Raw genomic sequence first — 20,022 nt, 5'->3', positions numbered from 1 at the left:
AACAAAGAGAAGAAAGCACTCTCAACAGAGTCTCATGCTATGATCCTCCCTCAGGCTTCCCAGCCAGCCTGGTTCAGAGGCATGCATACATCCTCCTGCATGCACAAGTTGATTTGGCAATCAAACTCTGATCATTCGTATTTGACTGCCTGTATTACCATGATTTTCGCTATCACTGTACCACACTGGCTGGGCTCAAAATACAATTTTTAAGGGAGTAGTATTATACTTGATATTTTTCTTTTTTCTTCATTCTTTATTAGATTTTTGCCTAAAGTGCATGCACTCATGAGACAGAGAAAGAAAGAGAGGAAAAGTGAAAAATGCCCCACCAGGGTGATTGATGGTCATGTCACGATCCCTTCTCCTCTATGCTCCTCTTGAGATTTTGGACACACACACACGCCCAGTGTGATTTTCAAACCTTGAGGTTCAGGACTCAGACTGTGGTTGGCCATGTTGGAATCGAGCACCTTAACCACAATGCCACCTGCTGACCCTGTACTTGAATTTTTCCAAAGTGCTCTCTCCACTGAGCACCATATTGTGAATACTTTTTCCTATTCAGTAATGATTAGGAAATGATCAGTCCAGCAAGTGGACTGACTGGTGGTTAAGGTGCTGGACTCACACATGGCTGACTGAGGTTCAACTCTCAGACCTGGTGGCTTGCTTTCTCACTCCCTTCCCCCGTCTCTCTCTGGTGAGTGCACATGCCCTGTAGCAAACTGAAAAATAATCATAATGATAAAGAAAATTAAATAAATAATTCTTTAAAAATTTTTAAAATAAAATTCTTGTCATCATTTTAATGAGAGTACGATACTTGATCATATGGATGTACTATATTTTTTTAGTTGCTATAGGGCACATGCACTCACCAGAGAGAGAGATAGAAAGTGAGAACTCACCCTCTGAGGGGATGGCCACACCACAATCCCTTCTCCTCCATTCTCCTCTCAGGATTTTGGGCATGTACACACATGTGCCCAGCATGATTTTCAAGCCATTGAGTCCAGAACTCAAACTGTGTAGTTGGCCATGTGGGATCCAGTTGCCTTAACCTCCACACCACCTGCTGGCCCTGAGGAGGATGTACTATCCTTTCTGTATTATTTGTTTACTTTTAAAATATTTATTTACAAAATATTTAACCAAGATCATGTGTACTTGAACCCAGCATGTACAGGTCAATCCAAAAACTGAGCCTAAATCCTCCATATGGATCCAGGTTCCCTTGAGCAATGCATTACCTCTGCACCACTTAGCTGGCTCTCAAAATCCCCTTTAAAAATACCATCTCTTCTTTTGGGATCAGAGATTTGGGCCACCTAATGAAAAGTTGTTAAGGCTAAACTGAAGAACAAAATTAACAGCATCTCAGCTTTTAAACTCACAAGCTACAAGCTAGGTGCAGCAGTGCGTGCCTATACTCCCACCAATTCGGGAAGCTGAGGCAGGAGGATCAGGAGCTTGAGGCAGTGTGGACAACACAGCAAGATCCCTGTCTCTGAATAATTTTTTTTTAAAAAAAGCAACTATTCACAAGCCTTGTATTTAAGAGTTAAGGTCAAATCCAAAAACAACATTCCTTACCTCCATCCCAGATAAGACCTGCAGGAGGGAGGTCTTATCTACGAGGAAAGACAGGTGGGGAGTTTGAAGAAGCAAAAGAATAATAGGACATGTGCACCCAGCTTCCTCTGAAGTTCAATAAGCCCTTTAACTGGGAATTAAAACACCTTGATTTTTGGGCAAGGTCTAGGCAGGCAGCATGCCTTATGGGCACACTTCCTACCACTATGGTGCGAATACTAAGGAGCAGAAATGGCAGTTTGGGGGGCCGGCAGACGGTGTGGTGGTTAAGGTGCTGGACTCCCACATGGCCGACTGCAGTCTGAATCCCGGACCTGGTGGTTTGCTTTCTCACTTTCTATCTCTCTCTGATCAAATTAAAAACAAACAAACAAACAAACAAACAAAATTAAATAAAAAATAATTTTAAAATATAGCAGATTGGCAGGTCTAGGCTTGAGATCAGAAACTGATTCTGTCAGCTTCTGCATGCTTCTCTGGTAGAGGGGCGCAAGATCTCATGGCTGAGGTAGGAGGACACCACCTGGATAGATAGGAATGTGGCCACACAACAATTGTCAGCATGGAGGGAAGACCCTTCCAACCTGCCACTCACAAAGCACCCCAACTGCCACCTGTCTACCTGCATCTACCCCAGACGGGGATGGCTCACCTGTTACATCTGGAATAGGAAGACACCATCCATGGAACCAAACAGATGAATATCAAGAAGCTCTTGTCCCCTCCTCACTTACTCCTTGGTGGCATTTCCATAACTCCCTCAGCAACAGAAAGGGGAAGAGCTGAGAAAAGCAAGAATCTGATTATGACTGAGTGTACTTGGAAATGATTTGTGTTTTTGCTTCTAGAGACTTTGGACTTTAGAAAGAAATTTAATTCAGTGGCAGAAAAATAAAAGTAGCTATATATGTCCATAGCTGAGTGCATGCAACTGTGAAATTTGAGCCTCCTCTGACAGTAGTAAAAAATTGGAAAAACCGTAACACACAAGAGGACAATAGTTACAGTATTATGCAAATATTTCATGTTCATAAATACTGCACAATAATATAAGAATGTTTATAGTAAAATATTAAGTGAAAAATCAGGACTTTTAACTGTTTGCATTTTTTTTTTAATTAATAACTAATGTTTAAAAGAAAAACCTCATTCAGGACCAGCAGGTGATGTGGTAGTTAAGATGCTAGACTCCCACATGGCTGACAACAATTTGAGACCAGGACGTAGAGACTTGAAAATCACGCCAGGTACATATGTGAGATTGTGGTGTGGCCATCCCCACTGGGGGATGATTCCTCACTTTCCCTTTTTCCATCTCTCTTGAGAAAATGCACATGTTCTATGGTAGAAATCTTAAAAACAAAACAAAAGACAAACAAAATAAACATATAATTGAAAAAAAATTGGAGAAGTATACTAAAATGTTAAATGGCTATCTTTGGGATGCAGTGGGGATTTTTGTTTGTTTGCTTATTTATTTAAAAGAATGATTTATTATTATTATTATTATTAATTTGACCAGAGAGAAACAGAGAGAGAGGGAAAGTTAGAAAGCAAGCTGCCAGGTCTGGGACTTGAACTGTGGTTCAGTGCCTTAACCATCATGCCACCTGCTGACCTGTTTGTTTAATTTTATTGACAGAGGACACATGCACAATCTTGAGAGAGAGAAAGTATCCCCAACTTGGGATGGACAGGCTACAATTGGTTTTCACCCATTTCTCCATCCCATCACAATTGCCTGGCATGTTTTTGTTTTGTTTTGTTTTGTTTTGAGAGGTTTTTGCTATAGGGCGTGTGCGCTCTTCTCCTCCGTTCTCTCAGGATCTTGGGCACACACGCACACGGGCCCTGCGTGAGTTTTAAGCCACCGGGTCCGGGATGCGAACTGCGGTAGACTACATGGGAGTCCAGCGACGTAGCCATTACGCTAACTGCTGGTCCCGCCTGGCATGTTTTTTTAAAGAGAAATTTTTGCTATGGGGCATGTGCACTGGTCAGAGAGACAGAGAGAAACAGAGAAGGGGAAAGTGAGAAATCATCCCCTAGGGGGAATGACCACGCCACAACCTCTTCTCCATTCTCTTCTCAGGATTTTGGGCATGCACACTCATGCTAGGTCTAAGACTCGAATTCCAGTCAACTACATGGGAGTCCCGCGATGTAACCATTACACAATCTGCCGGTCCCATGCCTGGTATGTTTTTACTTTTTTTTTTTTTGAGATGAGAAGTTTTTGCTACAGGGCGCGTGTGCTCGTCAAAAAGACAGAGAGAGATAGAGAGACAGAAAGCAAGAAATTACCCCCCGGGGGGATGGCCATGCTGCAATCCCTTCTCCTCCATTCTCCTCTCAGGATCTTGGGCACACACACGCGCACCCAGTGTGAATTTAAACCACCAGGTCCGGGACTCGAACTGTTGTCAACTACATGGGAGTCCAGCGACATAGCCATTAAGCTAAATGTTGGTCCCTTGGCATGTTTTTTAAGCCACTGAAGTCAGAATTCAAGTCATAGTCATCCATATAGGATTTGGCACCCCACGCATAGCACTTAACTACTAGGTTACAGGGCTGGCCCTCTAATTTTTCTTCTTCTAATTTTTTCCTGATTTCCTCTATTTGTTATAGGATGCCTGCATCATCAGAGAGAGACAACGGAGGAAAGTGAAAAAGCACCCTCTGGGGGTAACTAGCCACACCACAATCCTTTTCCCTCCATTACCTTCTCAGAATTTTGGGCACTCAAGCATGTAAGTCCAGCATGTTTTTCTTTTCTTTTCTTTCTTTTTTTAAAGAAAAGAAAAGAAAAATTAACTATTTTATTTATAATTTTAATTATTTTATTTATAATTATTATTATTTTAAATTAGACCAGAGAGAAACAGAGAGAGAGAGAGTAGGAGAGTGAGGGAAAATGAGAAAGCAAGTCACTAGGTCCGGACTTGAACCATGGACAGCCATGTGGGAGTCTAGTGCCCTACCCACCCCACATCTGCTGGCCCCCACAGTGTTTTCTTTGTTTGTTTGTTTGTTTTCTTAAAGTCATGCAAGTTGAGAGAGAGAGACAGAGAAAAATGGACTTGATGCTGCAATCCTCCAGCCTCTATTGGTTTTTACCATAGGGCAAGCACCACCATGCTCCACACCCCCCAAAGTGTGTTTTTCAAGCCACCAGTTCCAACACTTGAATTGAGCAGTTGGTCATGTGGGACCCAGCCACCTTAACCACAAGGCCACTGGTTGGCCTTAGCATGTATTTCTTTCTTTTTAAAAAATAAATATACTTAAAAACATTTATTTATTTATTTGTTTGTTTATTTATTATCATTACTTTTCAATTTGACCACAGAGAGACAGAGAAAGAGAGAGAGAGAGAGAAAATGAGAAAGAAAGCCGCCAGGTCTAGGACTTAAACTGTGGTTGGCCCTGTGGAAGTCTAGCGCCTTTAACCACCATGCCACCTTCTGGACTCAGCATGTATTTCTTTTTCTTTTTTATTTTTTTTTGAAGAGGTTTTTGCTATAGGGCGTGTGCGCTCGCCACACAGACAGAGACAGAGAGACAGAAAGCGAGAAATCACCCCCCCCAGGGGGGATGACCATGCTGCAATCCCTTCTCCTCCATTCTCCTCTCAGGACCTTGGGCATGCACATACACGTGCCCAGTGTGAGTTTAAGCCACCGGGTCCGGGATTTGAACCGCGGTCAACTACATGGGAGTCCAGTGACATAGCCATTATGCTAAGCCATAACGACATAGCCATTATGCTGATCCCAAGCATGTATTTCTTTACCGTGAAATATATGCATAAAATACAACGTGTATGGGACCAGCAGTTAGCTTAATGGCTATGTCACAGGACTCCCATGTAGCCGACTGAGGTTCGGGTCCCAGACCCAGTGGCTTAAAACTCACGCCAGGTGTGTGTGCGAGCGTGCCCAAGATCCTGAGAGTAAGGAGGAGAAGGGATTGCGGCATGTCCATCCCCCCGGGGGGTGATTTTTCATTTTCTGTCTCTCTGTCTCTGTCTGTCTGGCGAGCACACATGCTCTATGGCAAAAACCTTTTCAAAAAAATAAATAAAATGTGTATGTACACATTTAAATATACATAACTAAATATGTATGTGTGTATTATTTTAAGCATGGTATGATCCATGGCCTTGAACTTTAAAAAGGTTGGAGGAAAGGAGGAGAATAAGAAGGGATTTTCCAAGCTCAGTTTAACTCTGTCCTTCTGAATAACTTCAAGTTAGTCATCAGTTGTTTTTCTCTTTGCCTAGCAGGTAAATGTGGGGTGATGTCACACATAAATTGAGCCAAATAATGATGAACCATGATGAATGGGAGCCTTTGTCCACAGGAAAGACTGGAAGCCTATATAGTTTAAACTTCAGGTCAGTAGTTCTCAAAGTGTGATCCTCGGATGAGCAATATCAGTATTGCTCGTCAGAAATGTGAGTTCTCAGGGCCAACTGGTGGCATGGTGGCTAAAGCAGCTGGATCTCATCTAATTGACTTTGTGGTCCAAGTCCTAGACCTGGTGGGTTAAAAAATATGCCAGGCATATATGTGTGTGTACCCACAATCTAAGAGAAGAATGGAGAAGGAATTGCAGCGGGGCCATCCCTCTGGGGAGTGATTTCCCATTTTCTCTCTCTGGCAAATGCGCACTCTCTGTAGCAAAAGAAAGAAAGGAAGAAAAGAAAAGAAAGAAAGAAAGAAATGCAAGTTCTCTAGCTCCACTTCTGACCTAATGAATCAGCAGTTCCAGAAGTGGGGCCTGGTAATGAGTATTACAACAAACCCTCCAGGGAATTCTGCTAAAGTTCGAGGACCACATTCTTTTCTTTTTTTAAGTTTTATTTTTCAAGACTATTTTGTTGTTGTTGTTGAGTTTCTACAGGTGTGTGCTTGCTAGAGAAAGAGAGAGAGTGAGAAATCACCCCCTGAGGGCGATGGCTGCACTGCAATCCCTTCTCCTCTGTTATCCTCTTTGGATTTTTGACATGCATGCAACATGTGCCTGACATATTTTTCAAGCCACCGGGTCTTGGACCCGAATCAGTCAGTCATGTGGGGTGTAGCAGCCTTAACTTCTGCACCATCTTCTGGACCAAGAGTATTTTTAAAATAAACTTATTATTACTATTATTATTTAGAGGGTTTTGCTATAGGGTGTTGTGTGCTCGTCAGAAAGACAGAGAGACAGAGAGACAGAAAGCGAGAAATCACCCCCGGGGGGATAGCCATGCCACAATCCCTTCTCTTCCTGGGATCTTAGGCATCCATGCGCATGCACCCAGCATGAGTTTAAGCCACCAGGTCTGGGATTCGAACTGTGGTCAACTTCATGGGAGTCCAGCAACATAGCCATTATGCCAACTGCTAATCCCAATAAACTTATTTTGAACAGTTTTTGCTTTACAGAAAAAATTACAAAAACAGTGCAGAGAGTGTCTAACATCTTACAATGACATGGTACATTTGGAGAATTACTTTTCTAATTAGTAATCATTGGTGGGCCGGGTAGTGGTGTAGCAGTAATGTAACTGGACTTACAAGGGAAAGGTCCCAGGTTAATGTCTCTGCATCTCCTTGACCACGCTAGGTGTACTCATGTGTCCATGATCCAGGCCAACTGAGATGGGTGGATCTAAGTGTGAGAACCTCCTTGGAGGTACTCATCTGTTTATCTGTCTCTCTTGTGGAAGAAATAAAGGAATAAACTTAAAAAATTAATTCAAGGGGCCAGCAGGTGGCATAGTGGTTAAGGTGTTGGATTCCCACATGGCTGATTGTGGCTCGTGTCCTGGACCTAACAACTTGAAAATCATGTCGTGTGCATATGTGTGCATGCCCAATATCCCAAGAGGAGAATGGAGAAGGGACTGCAGCATGGCCATCCCCCGGGGGGTGATCTCTCATTTTTTGTTTCTCTGTCTCTCTGGCAAGCACACATGCCTTATAACAAAAATCTTTAAAAAAAGAAAAGAAAAGAAAAGAAAAGAATGCTGGGTGTGTGTGTGTGCCTGTGCCCAAAATCCTGAGAGGAAAGTGGAGGAGAAAGGATTGAAGTGTGACCATGCTCCCAGTGGGTGATTTCTCACTTCCCCTCTCTCTGTGTTTCTTTGTCTCTGTCTAGCAAGCACATGTGCCCTATGGCAAAAACCTATAAATAAATAAGTAAGTAAGTAAGTAAAATAATAATAATTCAAGAGCTGGCTTTTGATTAGTCACCAGGGTCTGGAAGCCGGAAGGAACTAAAAGAGATACTTATCTTCACCACTGTGATGAAGTGGTGATATATTATTTATATAATCATGTGTATTTCATTTTGGTTATTTATTTTATTTGACCCTCAACAGACATGTGAAATAAGCCAAATAAATTACCTCTTCTTAATAGAGTAAAAACAAACAAACAAAAAAACCCTAAGGACCAAAAAGATTAAATAATTTGCCCAAGGTCACACAATAGTAGATGATATTTATTGAACTTTTAGAAATGGACCAGATCTTATTGATAATCAATCAATAATAGGCCCAGTCTCCGTGGCACAATTTGTAGCATACTGACCTGTGGAGTCAGAAGCCATACTCTGACTGGGGTTCAGGTTTCCAGCCCTGTCAGCCTGAAAACACACTGGGCGGAAGTGTGTGTGCCTTAGATCCTGTCAGTCTGGAGGAATGGAAGAAGGAGATCATGGTGTGACCAAGTCCTCTGGAGGGTACTTCTCTCTCTGTTTCTCTTTCGTTCTCTTTTGTGCATGTGTAGGTACTCTATCATGAATTTTTAAAATGATAAAACAATCTGCCTATAATGTGCTTACAGCTTATCTATTGATATATACATAAAATCTCATTTAAATCTCAAATGAATCATGTAAGAACTACTATTATATTCTCATTTTATCGACAAGGAAACTGACACACAGAAAGACTAAGAAACTAACCTTTGGATACGCAGTTTGGAATAAAGCAGCCACCATTCCAACCCGTGAAATCTGATTCCAGGACTTCTGTGCATAACCATTGAACTATAGAGTAAGGATGGGGGCTTTGTAATGTCTCAGTTTGGTTAGATTGATTTTCATTTCCAAGGATTCTCCTTCCTATGTGTTTTCAGTTAGCATGGGCCACGCGGGAGAGTCTTGCAGGAGCTTTGGAGTGTGGAAGAGAACCATCAGTCGTTTTACAGCTGACATGTGTTGGTCATCTGCTGTCTCTTCATTGGCAGGAGGCAGTGGCCGTGTCACTAACTGCTTCACCTTTCCCTGAGTCTTCCTTCAGCTTCTCTGACTCCTGGGCCAGGTGTGGCTCTGTGCAAAGAGCCTTGGCATCTCCAGGACACCCACTCCACCTACATTAGAGGTAACAGGAACTGTCACGGACTACTGTCTCCTTGTGGGCTCTAGCTCATAGTCATGAGTTCCAGCTTGTTCTTGCCCTCCTCCGCTTTACCAACTATCTGCCCTGTGGCTACAGTACCAGATGGGAAGGCAATAGCCTTCTAGAAACTGCTTAACCAGCAGTCTTCACCTTGCATGGTAATGCAGGACTGTAAAAATGACTGTGCAAGCTGAAACCTTGCAAAAAAATCATCAATGAGACCATGTACAATTGTTCTGACCTTTAAATATTTTGGCTAAAACATTAAAACTGTCTGTCATTTATAGATCAGAAAATGAAAAAAAAAAAGTATTGTTAATATTTACTTACTACACTGTAATTTAAAACATTAGAAACAGTAACAATTAAAATGTGGACTGGGCCAGCCAGTGGCATTGTGGTTAGGGTGCCTGGATCCCACATGGCCAACTGTGCAGTTCAAGTCTGACCTGGTAGCTTAAAAAATACGCTGGGCATGTGTGCATGTACCTCAACTCCTGACAGGAGGGAGAAATGGAGAAGGGATAGTGGCATGACTAAGCCCGTGGGGGGTGGGTGCATTTTCCCATTCTCTCTCTTTTTGTCTCTCTATGGTGACCATACATGCCCTATGGCAAAACTCAAAAAAAACCAAATAAATAAAAATAATAAAATGTGGGCTGACTAGAAAAGTGGTAATGTGCTATTCAAGAGAAGTTGGATCCCACATGGCAACCACAGTTTGAATCTGTGGCCTGGTCTGTCTGAGCCATGCTAGGCATGTGTGTAAATGACCAGAATCTGCTGGGCTTGAGTCCTAGAGGAAGGGACTACAGCATGACAAAAACCCTGTGGAGGGCATGCCTCTCTATCTCTTTCTTTCTGTCTCTCTTTCATGTACGCACACACCACACTTGCTCTATTATGAATAAAGAAACAAAATAGAATGTTTTATTTTTTTGTAAAAAGTGTATCAAGATAGGGCCAGCTGGTGGCACAGTGGTTAAGGTACTAGACTCCTACATGGCTGATAGTGGTTCAATTTCTGGACCCTGAGGCCTGAAAATCATCCCAGGAGGAGAATGGATGAGAAGAGAATGAAGTATGGCCATTCCGCCAGTAAGCGAGTTCTCATTTTCTCTCTCACTATCTCTCTGGTGAGAGCACACAACCTATGGGAAAAAACTAAAAAAAAATTGAAAAGTATCAAGAATGTCTACAGTGCTTGCTTTATTCTTTCTACCACATAATTTATGATACAGATCAAGCATCTTTTTTTTTTTTTTTTTTTTTTTTTTTAAGACAGGGTCCTGGGGCCGGCAGGTGGCATGGTGATTAAGGGCACTGGACTCCCACAGGGCCGACCGCGATTGGAGTTCCAGACCTGGTGGCTTGCTCTCTCACCTTCTCTCTCTCTTTCTATACCACTCTGGTCAAATTTAAATAAAGTTAAATAAAATAATTCTTAAAAAAGAAAAAAAAAACAAGGTCTCACCCTGCCTCAGCCTCTTGAGTAGCTGGAACCACAGAAATCAAGAATTGTTTCTATTGTATGAGTTAGTGAACTGTCATATTCTTTTTTACTCTTTTTCATTATTTAAAAAAATTATTTTTATTATTACTTCAATTTCTTTTCTTTCTTTTTTTTTTTTTTTTTGAGAGGTTTTTAGGGCACGTGAGCTTGCCAGAGACAGAGAAAGACAGAGAGATAGAAAGTGAGAAATCACCCCCTGGGGGGATGGCCATGCCGCAATCCATTTTCCTCCATTCTCCTCTCAGGACCTTGGGCATGTACACACACGTGCCCAGCATGAGTTTAAGCCACCGGGTCCAGGACTTCAACTGTGGTCGACTACATGGGAGTTCAGCGACATAGCCATTACGCTAACTGCTGGTCCCACTTCAATTTCTTTTATACATTCAACCACATTACCTAGATTGCAAAGTGTTGAAAAGAAGAACTATTATTATCTTTTAAAATTTATAATATTATCTTAAAATTTGTTACCAGGCACATACACTCATCAGAGAGACAGAGACAGAGAGAGAGAATGAAAGTGAGAAAGCAAGCCATCAGGTCCAGGACCTGAACTGCTGTCAGCCATGTGGGAGTCCAGTGCCTTAACTACCATGCCACCTGCTGGTCCTTCCTTTTTTCCTATGAATTGGTGAGATACTCCTTTTTAAGTATGGGTCAGCTTCCAACATTTTATCCTTTGAGCTTTCAATGTCATGAAATGTCTTAGAGTTGCATTAACTTGAAGTTTTTGTTGCTGCTGTTACCAGCATAAGTTTTTCTGGGACATATTTTTTTTAACCACATTTACCTGACTTAACTAATCCCTAGAATGTAGGTGCCAATTTCATAGCAGCATCCTTATCTGCATTAGGAGCTTCTCCAGATAGCTTAATATTAATCAATTCATGCTGATTTCTGAAATAATGAAACCAGCCACTCCTGACAGTAAGGTTTCTTCAGACTCTTTGGAACAATATTTTCTTTCAATGTGGCAATTGACCTCAATGCCTTGAACACTGATTGGGATTTTTTTAAGAGATATTTTTCCTATTGGGCATGTACACTCATCAGAGAGACAAAGAGACAGAAAGCGATAAATCACCCCCTAGGGGGGATGACTATGCCACAATCCTTTCTCCTTCATTATCCTCTCGGGATTTCGGGCATGCACAGGCACCTGGCATGAGTTGTTGTGTTTTTTTTTTCCCCTAAGATATAATTGCATTTATTTATTTATTCTTTTTTTAAAAGCTTTTCTTTTTAAAAAAATTTTATTTATTCATTCACTTATTTTAATTTGACCAGAGAGAGACATAGAAAGAGAGAGAGAGAAAGTGAGAAAGCAAGCAAGCCACCAAGTTCAGGACTCGAACCATAGTCAACCATGAGGGAGTGTTCAGCGCCTTAGGCACCATGCCACAAGCTGATTCCCCTATCTATAAGTTTACTTTTAATTTGACCGGAGAGACACATAGAGAAAATGAGTAAGCAAGCTGCCAGGTCCAGGACTTGAATTGTGATCAGCCATGTGGGAGTCCAGCACCTCAACCATCACGCGACCTGCTGGCCTCCAGCATGAGTGTTAAGCTGCCAGGCCTGGGACTTGAACCAGTCGACTGTGTGGGAGTCCAGCAACATAATTACTATGCCATCTAAAGGTCCCAGCAGTTTTTTTTTAAATTAATCTTCAAACTAAATACAAGAAAATGCTCCATTTCAACCATGGTGGCGTCTGTTTCTAGTACAATCTAAACTAAAAGAAGTTGAAGTGACTTTACCTTTTATCATATTCATCAGATTTTTTTCAACATCATTTGTCTTAGTTCTTATGAGCTTAGGTCTCATTCTCTGTTTTTGTTGTTTCCATTTACAAATCTTCTAATCACATGCAGTTTCACTTATATCATTATCATTTTTCATTTCTTTGCTCATTTTCATCTTGTTTGGCCAATACTCTCTGTTCGTTATTATTTTTGTAAAATGTCATATGAATTTATCACTGGGAGACAAGGAGGAAAACCAACTATACACTGCTATCTGTGAAGACATGATGACCAATTGCCAGCAGACTAAAATAAGCTATATGATTGGTTACTGTTCATGATGATAATCTTTTTTTTAAAAAATAATTGTTGCCTTAAACGCATGCACTCACTGGAGAGAGAGACAGACAGTGAGAGAGAAAGTGAGAAATCATCTCCAGAGGGGATGGCCACACTTTAATCCCATCTCCTCCATTCTCCCCCTGGGATTTTGGGCATGCATGCACATGTGCCTAGTGTGATTTTCTTTTCTTTTTTTAAGAGAGGTTTTTGGTATAGGGCACGCGCACTCACTGGAAAGACAGAGAGAGAAAGAGAGACAGAAAACAAGAAATCACCCCCAGGGGGGATGGTCACACCACAAACACTTCTCCTCCTTTCTCCTCTTGGGATCTTGAGCATGCACACACACATGCCTGGTGTGAGTTTAAGCCACCTGATCCGAGTCTCAAACCACGCGGTCGACTGCATGGGAGTCCAGTAACGTAACCATTACATCTGCTGGTCCCCTTGCCTGGTGTGATTTTCAAACTACTGAGTCCAGGACTTGAACTGCAGTCAGCCATGTGGGAGTCTAACAATGTAACCACTATGCCATCTGCTGGCCCTTATGATGATTAGCTGTTATTTGCATGGTGACTTGTAGGTGAAAGAACTAGCAGTGAAATTTTCACTTTATGCTATTTTTCATAAGAAATATACTGTGGTAATTAAAACTGTACTATTGGGAACAACTGAAAGCTGTGTATACCAGAATTTTTTTTTTCTTTAGTCATAATCAAAACTTTATTGAAAAACTGACACCAAAATAGGAGATCATTGTTGTATACCTTACAAAATCAAACATAATTACATTATCTTGGCAGATTAACTAGAATTACTGAACTTATGATAAGGCTTTCTGTGAGAAAACAACAAATTCAGCAAGTTGCGTAGATCATTAGTGTTGCTTTCTTCTAAATGAACAACCTTCTGTGAGTCTGGCCTTTCCCCGGGTTGGAGGGCACAGCACTGGTGAACACCCGACACACAGAACCACTGTCTGAGCATGACTGAAGACCATAGTGATCTTGTAGCAGCCTGGACATTTTACATCCATGAAGTAAGAATTTGGACTTTGAACTAGGCGTTTCTTTTTATGTTTTTTCTTTTCCTCTTCCAAGGATGGATGTAGTAAATCTCTAGCCAAAGGCATCTTGATCCCTTCGAGAGCCCCAACCATCCGGATCTGTCCTGTATACCAGAATTCTATAGAATGTGGACTAGTTATGTGTTTGTGTGCATGTGCACATGTGTTTATTTATGTTCGCATAATCTTGGTCGTAGATTCATAAGTTAAGTGCTTGGTTCCTTCTCACCAGTCTCAGCAAAATCCCTAGAGTAGGGAAGAAATTTATGGGTGTAATTTGTCTAATGGAGTGAACCTCCAATAATGATAAAATATCTAAGAGATTCACAAGGATTTTTAAACAATTACATTGGCAGAACCCCTGCTGGCTTGGACTAAAAAGGACCAAGACCTTACAAAGTGAAAAGAGGCCTTTGGACCCTCAAAATTTACCAGCAGCAAGCAAGCCAAGAAGACAATACTGTAGCAGAAAACACAAGCTACTTTTCATAGATAGAGTAGAATGATTTGGAGGGCGAAAACAAGAGCTTAGTGGATGGAGCCAAGAGTCGTGAAAAATTATTCCCAGGCCTTAGTCCAAATTAAGGAACTACCAACTTGTGCAGATCTGAATTTCAGAACAGCTGTCAACCATTGACTCCTGTATACCTCCTATTTTCTCCCCACTTGAACGGAAGGGTCTATATCAGTTATCCTATGCAATTGAATGTTGCATATTCGTTATTTTTTTAAAAATTGCCAGAAGGAGCATGTACTTGCAGAGAGAGACAGAAGAAAGCAACAACCAATGCGGCATGGTCATACTACAATCCCTTCTCCTCCATGTCTCCGTCCTGTAAGATTTTGGGCATGCACACATGTGGTCTGGTCTGTTTCTCAAATCACCGAGGCCAGGAATCAAATCACAGTCAGCCATGTGGGACTTGTCTTTCTTAACCACTAGGCCATGTGCCCAGCCCTCCCTGAACTTTGGAAGAACCTTCATAACAGATTTTGACAACCAATAAACAAACTTGACCTTTTAAAAAAAAATTATTTTTTTTAAATAATTACTTTTTTATTTTATTTTGTTTATTTATTAATTCATTCTTAATTTGAACAGAGAAAGACACACACACACACACAAGCACACACACGCACACAGAGAGAGAGAGAGAGAGAAACTGAGAAAGCAAGCCACCAGGTCCAGGACTCTGGTCGGCCATGTGGGAGTCCAGTGCCTTAGCCACCACACCACCTGCTGGTCCCAACTTGACCTTTTTTATAAAACATTATTTTATTTTACTTTATTTGTTTATTTTTAGTTTGACCAGAGAGAGACAGAGAGAGAGAGAAAGTGAGAAAGCAAGCTACCAGGTCTGGGATTTGAACCATGGTCAACCATGTGGGAGTCCAGTGCCTTAACCACCACAGCACCTGCTGGCCCTGACCTTTTTTTTTTTTTTTAATTTTGCCATAGGGCATGTGCACTCACCAGAGGGAGAGAGAAAGTGAGAATGCACTCCCTGGGGGGATGGCCATGTCCCAATCCTCTCCTCCATCTTTCCTGTTGGGATTTTGGGCTCACACACACACACCCTGTGTATTTCTCTCACCATGTCTTGAATTCAAACTCCATAATCCTCATGTGGAATCCAGCCGCCCAGCTGGGTCTAAACTTGACCTATTTAATATGTGTAGAAACTCAATAACAACAGAATAAAAATTTGTACATATAAGGCAAATGAAACATTTACCAAAATTAAGTAAAATGGTAACATATTTGAGTCTCAATGAATTTTTGAGAATTCAGTTTTTTTCACTGACCAGGATGGAATTAAAATCAAAACAGAAAGGCTGACTATAAAATCTTTGTATACTTGGAAATTTTAAAACACATTTTTATTTTTTTTTGTAGATAGATTTTTGCTTTAGGGCATGTGCACTCGCTCGAGAGACAGAGAGAAACAGAGAGACAGAAAGCAAGAAATCGTCCTCCCTGCCCCCAGTGGGGATGGCCATGCCACAATCCCTTCTCCTCTATTGTCCTCTAGGATTATGGGTGCACACGCACATGCGCCTGGTGTGAGTTTCAAACTGCTAGGTCCAGAACTTGAATCATGGTTGACTATGTGAGAGTCCAACGCCTTAACCACTATACCATCTGCTGGTCCCAAAATACATTTTTATATAATCTATTGGTCAAATGATAACACGCAATGGAAATGAGAAAACATTTTATATTAAATGATAAGAAAAATATAACAAAGCTTTAGGATGTAACTATGCTAAAGGAAAGTATGTAGCCTAAATGTCTATATGAGACAGGAAGAAAGGATACGAATAATGTTTGAAGCAGTTATGTTGAAACATTTTTTTTAGATGACCAGTCAAGCCTAAAGAAAATAAATAATTAGGGGCAGAGATTAATAAAGTAGAAAGCAAAGATTGATAATATTTATAAAGACAAATGTTGGTATTTGGAAGAGACAAATTGCTAAACTAACATGATAGATATCTTATCACGAACAAGACAAAAGGTTTAAATAACCATTATCATGGAGACCAGCAGATATGTGTGCATGCATGCCCAAGATTCCTGGAGAATAGAGGAGAAGAGATTGCTGCGTGGCCATCCCCTCTGCGGGATGATTTCTCCCTTTCTCTTTCACTATCTCTTTCTCTTCCCTCTTCCACTCCCTGCAAACGTACATGTTCTAACGGGAAAAAAAAAAAACCTTTAAAAAAATGCAACTGGGTGCTGGCAGGAGGCTTGGTGGTTGAGGGTGCTGGACTCCCACATGGCTAACCATGGTTCAAGTACTAGACCTGACAGCTTGCTTTCTCACTTTCCCTCTCTTTCTCTCTCTTCTCTCTCGTTCTATCCCTTCCTGGTCAAATTAAAATAAACAAATAAAGTTAAATAAAATAATTCTTTAAAAAAATGCAACCATTTCTCGATCACATCTGTTTTAAAAATATTTTAAGCTGGGGGCTGGCAGGTGGTGTAGTGGTTAAGGGTGATGGACTCCATATAGCTGACCGCAGTTAAAGTTCTGGCCCTGACCTGCTCTCTCACTTTCTCTCTCTCTCTCTCTCTCTCTCTCTCTGTCTCTCTCTGGTCAAATTAAAATAAAATAAATGAATAAATAAAGTCAAATTTAAAAAATCTTTACAACAAATATTTTAAGCTGATTGTAGTGGTGTACCGTTGTAATCATAGCTACTGTGGGAGGCTAAGGCCGAAGATTTGTAAGTTGGAGGCAGCCTGAGCAACAAAGTGGGTCCCTGTCTCTAAAATGAAAATAATTAAAAATATTTTGAACATCATATACTAACATTTCCTCCACGATGGTGGAAGGAAAGAGGAAAGAACAGAGAGGCCTTTGAGACTTTGAGACGTCCTGGTCCTCAAGACAAGTCGCATGTTGCCACTTTTGGCATGGAAACGGCTGATGGAGTCACTGTGAACTGTGTAGACCAGTGCCTGATAGGCCCACTCCAACATAAGGCCTCCCCAAACTATACATGACCCAAGGAAGTACAAGTCTCTCAAAACTCAAAGCTCTAGTTCCTACATAGCTGAGTTTGGGAGCTGAAGTTTGTAGCACCTACAAAGACCTCCCTAGTGACTGAAAGGCATGGCTTAAGTGACAGGACTTCTGGCAAACAGAAACATCATGGAAAAAGTTAAATATCTCTTTTCAGGGTTGGACCTATGACCTAGTGGTTATAGTAGCTGTACTACTATGACTGACTGCAGTTTGAATCCTAACTCTTGCACCTTGGAAAACATGCCGGGCAAATGTGTGTGTTTACCCCAAATCCCAACAGGATGGAGAAGTGAAGGAGAAGCGATTGAGGTATGACCATGCTCCATTGGGGGGGGGGGTATCTCTCTTTCTCTCTCGGAAGTACATGTACCCTTTGGCAATTAAAAAAAAAATGCTGGCAGGTGGTGTGGTGGTTAGGGGTGCTGGACTCCCACATGGCTAACCGTGGTTCATGTTCCAGACCTGGTGGCTTGCTTTCTCATTTTCCCTCTCTCTCACTCTGTCCCTCTCTGGTCAAATTAAAATAAACAAACAAATAAATAAAGTTAAATAATTCTTTTTTTTTTGGAGAGGTTTTTGCTATAGGGCACGTGTGCTAGCCAGAAAGACAGAGACAGAGAGATAGAAAGTGAGAAATCACACCTTGGGGAGATGGCCACGCTGCAATCCTTTCTCCTTCATTCTCCTCTCGGGATCTTGGGCACGCACGCACACGCACCCGGTGTGAGTTTAAGTCACCGGGTCTGGGCCTCGAACCGTTGTTGACTACTTGGGAGTCCAGTGACACAGCCATTATGCCAAATGCTGATCTCTCAAAATAATTCTTAAAATAAAGACCTCTGTTCAGATGGCAAGATCTAGTTTGCACTAGCTGCATATACTGCAACATTAAATGAAAAAAAGAATCCCTTTGTATTTGTTATGTAGACTTCTATACATATGTTTATATAACTGAAGAATTAAAAACAAATGCACAAACCTCTAAATGGATTGTTCAGAGGACTTTGATAGAATTCCCAAACAGTAGCTATGTTTCAGATGGGGGCTAGAAATGGCAATCCTCAGGCCAGAGCTGAGAGAGACCAGGCCTGGCCTCTCCATTTGCTGCCTCACAGGTCCGGAGACCAAACTGGGGCCCAGACATCTTTGCACCAAGTTCACTCTCCACTAGGGGCTATGTGGCAACCTCACAGACCAACTCAGCTGTTTCACCTTTCACTTCTCATTTCATAGATACCCTCTCAATTCACGGACCAAAAGAAAGACCAGGTCAAAATTTCTTCCTCCTTTCCCCCTTGTCTACAATTCCTACCTCAAAAAATAGAGGACCCTTCTGGAAGACCCTGCTGAGAGTACTCCCTCTCTCCCACGTACACATGTGCACGCATGCTCTCTGTCATAAAGAAGAAGGCGAAGAGAGAGGGAAGAAGAGAAGAGGAGGAAGTCTCCTCTGCAGGTGAGGAGGACCAGATCTGTTCCCTTCAGCTCTTGCAGGCAACTTCTTTTCCCCTTCCCTTTCTCAAAACTCTTATCTTCAATTCACTCCAAACACTGCAGGGAGAGCGAATAGGGTCTGAGGGAGAGGTAGCTCCAATTTTGTTTGTTTGTTTGCTTATTATTCCCAGCAACCTGACCTTTCCTCTCTACAGCGGAGCCTAGTGTGGGAAGAAGAGTGAGCTTGCCAAGCTGTGCAATGAACTGACGAGACAGGCTCTTCTTGCCCCTAGATAGTGTCAGCCTCATCAGCAGTTTTAATAGCCAGTGTCTTCCAAGGGTTGAGCGCTGTGGTCTTTGATGGAACTGGGCAGGGCTAAGCTAGTGGCTGTAGGTCTTCCTGTCTTACCTCCATGCCTCAGCCAGCAACAGGGAGGCAAGGTGATAGAGAGAAGAGAGAACCCTAATTCTACGAACCCATCACTGAACTTAACAACTATTAGGTCGTCGGGAAAGTCAGTGACGTATTTTTCTGTCTTTCTTTTCTTTTCCTTTCTTTTTGTTTTTGGAGTTTTTTGCTATAGAGCGCATAAGCTCACCAGAAAGACAGAGAGAGAGAGAGAGAGACAGAAAGCCAGAAATCACTGCCCCCACCGCCCAGGGGGATGACCATACCACAATCCCTTCTCCATTCTCCTCTTGGGATCTTGGGTACGCACACACATGTGCCCGGCGTGAGTCTAAGCCACCGGGTCTGGGCCTCGAACTGCAGTCAACTACATGGGAGTCCAGTGACATAGCCATTACGCCATCTGCTGGTTCCAATGACATATTTTTCCAAGCAAAAATGTGCCATGACTTTTCAGACAGCCCAATAGAAGGCTCTGGGTTCTGATGTCCTCATCCGCAGCCTGATCCAAAGGCAACCCTGAATCTGTCCTTTTACATTTTCTACACATAGATCCCCAAACAATAAATTGTTCAGTTTGGCTTATTTTTTTAAAAAGTTTATTTATTTCTTATTTCAAGAGAGAGAGAAAGAGGCATCCTTTAACAGGGTCTTGCCATACCATAATCCTTCCCCAGCCTCCCAGCCAGTCAGGATCACAGGCATGCCCAAGTATGCTGGTGTGCTCAGGTCGACCCAGGATCTAAACATGGGCTTCCCTATGTGGCTCCAGTATCACACAGTGGCACCCTACTATCTATGCCGCCAGTTTTGTTTATTTTTTGAAATTTTTTTTAAAGAATTATTTTATTTAACTTTATTTGTTTATTTATTTATTTATTTATTTTCATTTGACTAAAAAAGGGACAGAGTGAGAAAGAGAGAGGGAGGGAGAGAGAGGGAAATAGAGAAAGTGAGAAAGCAAGCTGCGAGGTCCCGGACTCGAACC

At 41.8% G+C, this 20,022-nt stretch overlaps 1 long non-coding RNA gene and 1 pseudogene across 1 annotated transcript in view; both read right to left on the bottom strand.

Annotated features, from left to right (window-relative positions):
• Positions 1-8,072: 8,072 nt before the first annotated feature.
• Positions 8,073-20,022, bottom strand: part of LOC114005900 (uncharacterized) — a 34,030-nt gene continuing 22,080 nt past the window's right edge. Inside the window, exons 2-3 of the long non-coding RNA XR_003547696.1 lie at positions 8,554-8,960; positions 8,073-8,279 (exon numbers count right to left, since the gene is read on the bottom strand). This is a non-coding gene — a long non-coding RNA (uncharacterized LOC114005900). The remainder of the gene's footprint in view (positions 8,280-8,553; positions 8,961-20,022) is intronic.
• Positions 13,329-13,949, bottom strand: LOC106733770 (40S ribosomal protein S27-like pseudogene; annotated as a pseudogene).

Source organism: Tupaia chinensis, unplaced genomic scaffold (assembly GCF_000334495.1).
Source record: "Tupaia chinensis unplaced genomic scaffold, TupChi_1.0 Scaffold144899_1, whole genome shotgun sequence".
Classification (NCBI taxonomy): domain Eukaryota; kingdom Metazoa; phylum Chordata; class Mammalia; order Scandentia; family Tupaiidae; genus Tupaia; species Tupaia belangeri.
The sequence above is the reverse complement of the archived record's forward strand: the minus strand, read 5'-3'. Positions and strand labels throughout refer to the sequence as shown.